This window comes from Pseudophryne corroboree, chromosome 10, assembly GCF_028390025.1.
Source record: "Pseudophryne corroboree isolate aPseCor3 chromosome 10, aPseCor3.hap2, whole genome shotgun sequence".
Lineage (NCBI taxonomy): Eukaryota > Metazoa > Chordata > Amphibia > Anura > Myobatrachidae > Pseudophryne > Pseudophryne corroboree.
Window position 1 is genome coordinate 171,262,254 of NC_086453.1, and position 2,725 is coordinate 171,264,978.

The window sequence follows — 2,725 nt, forward strand, 5'->3', positions numbered from 1 at the left end:
ACAGCACACTGAACAGTGTCCCTTTTTTACAGCACCCAGAACAGTGTCCCTTTATTTTTACAGCACACTGTTCAGGGACCCATTATTTTTACAGCACATAAAACAGTGCCCCTTTTTTAAAGCACACAGAACAGGGCCACAGCACCCTTTTATTTTTACAGCACACAGGACAGTGCCCCTTAATTTTTACAGCACAGGGACACAGCACCCCTTTATTTTTACTGCACACAGAATAGTGCCCCTTTATTTTTACAGCATACAGGACAGGGACCCTTTATTTTTACAGCACACAGCACAGTGAACATTTATTTTTACAGCACATAGTACAGGGCCACAGCACCCTCTTATTTTTACAGCACACAGAAAAGTTCCTCTTTATTTTTACAGCATACAGGACAGGGCCCCTTTATTTTTACAGCACACAGAACAGTGCCCCTTTATTTTTACAGCACACAGGACAGGGCCCATTTAGTTTTTACAGCACACAACGCAGGGCAACAGCAACCCTTTATTTGTACAGCACAAAGAACAGTGCCCCTTTATTTTTACAGCACACAGGACAGGGACACAGCACCCCTTTATTTTATAGCACACTGAACAGTGTCCCTTTTTTACAGCACCCAGAACAGTGTCCCTTTATTTTTACAGCACACTGTTCAGGGACCCATTATTTTTACAGCACATAAAACTGTGCCCCTTTTTTAAAGCACACAGAACAGGGCCACAGCACCCTTTTATTTTTACAGCACACAGAACAGTGCCCCTTTATTTTTACAGCACACAGACCAATGCACCTTTATTTTTACAGCACACAGAACAGTGCTGCTTTATTATTACAGCACACAGGACAGGGCCACAGTACCCCTTTACTTTTTCCTCCAAATTTTTGAACTACATTTTACAGGGCAGTACCCTTTTATTTTTACAGCACACAGAACAGTGCACCTTTATTTTTACAGCACACAGAACAGTGCTGCGTTATTGCTACAGCACACAGGACAGGGCCACAGTACCCCTTTACTTTTTCCTCCGAATTTTTGTATTCCATTTTACAGGGCAATACCCTTTTAATTTTATAGCACACAGAACAGTGCCCCTTTATTTTTACAGCATACAGGAAAGGGCACCTTTATTTTTACAGCACACAGAATAGTGCCCCTTTATTTTTACAGCACACTGTTCAGGGACCCATTATTTTTACAGCACGTAAAACAGTGCCCCTTTTTTTAAAGCACACAGAACAGGGCCACAGCACCCTTTTATTTTTACAGCACACAGAACAGTGCCCCTTTATTTTTACAGCATAGAGGAAAGAGCCCTTTATTTTTACAGCACACAGAACGATGCACCTTTATTTTTACAGCACACAGAACAGTGCTGCTTTATTATTACAGCACACAGGACAGGTCCACAGCACCCCTTTATTTTTACAACACACAGGACAGGGTCATAGAACCCCTTTATTTTGACAGCACACAGAACTGTGCTGCTTCATTTTTACAGCACACAGGAGAAATCCACAGCACCCCCTTATTTTTACAACACACAGGACAGTGCTGCTTTATTATTACAGCACACAGGACAGGGCCACAGTACCCCTTTACTTTTTCCTCCAAATTTTTGAACTACATTTTACAGGGCAGTACCCTTTTAATTTTATAGCACACAGAACAGTGCCCCTTTATTTTTACAGCATACAGGAAAGGGCACCTTTTTTTACAGCACACAGAATAGTGCCCCTTTATTTTTACAGCACACTGTTCAGGGACCCATTATTTTTACAGCACATAAAACAGTGCCCCTTTTTTTAAAGCACACAGAACAGGGCCACAGCACCCTTTTGTTTTTACAGCACACAGAACAGTGCCCCTTTATTTTTACAGCATAGAGGAAAGAGCCCATTATTTTTACAGCACACAGAACGATGCACCTTTATTTTTACAGCACACAGAACGATGCACCTTTATTTTTACAGCACACAGAACAGTGCACCTTTATTTTTACAGCACACAGAACAGTGCTGCGTTATTGTTACAGCACACAGGACAGGGCCACAGTACCCCTTTACTTTTTCCTCTGAATTTTTGTATTCCATTTTACAGGGCAGTATCCTTTTAATTTTATAGCACACAGAACAGTGCCCCTTTATTTTTACAGCATACAGGACAGGGCCCCTTTATTTTTACAGCACACAGAATAGTGCCCCTTTAGTTGGACTGCACTCCTTTATTTTTACAGCACACAGAACAGTGCTGCTTTATTTTTACAGCACACAGGACAGGGCCACAGCACCCCTTTATTTTTACAACACACAGGACAGGGTCATAGCACCCCTTTATTTTTAAAGCACACAAAACAGGGTCTCTTTATTTTTATAGCACCCCGTTATTTTTACAGCACACCGAACAGTGCCCCTTTATTTATACAGCACACAGCACAAGACCACAGCACCCCTTTATGTTTACAGCACAGGACAGTGCCTCTTAATTTTTACAGCACAGGGACACAGCACCCCATTATTTTTACTGCACACAGAATAGTGCCCCTTTATTTTTACAGCATACAGGACAGGGACCCTTTATTTTTACAGCACACAGCACAGTGAACACTTGTTTTTACAGCACATAGGACAGAGCCACAGCACCCTTTTATTTTTACAGCACACAGAAAAGTTCCTCTTTATTTTTACAGCATACAGGACAGGGCCCCTTTATTTTTACAGCAT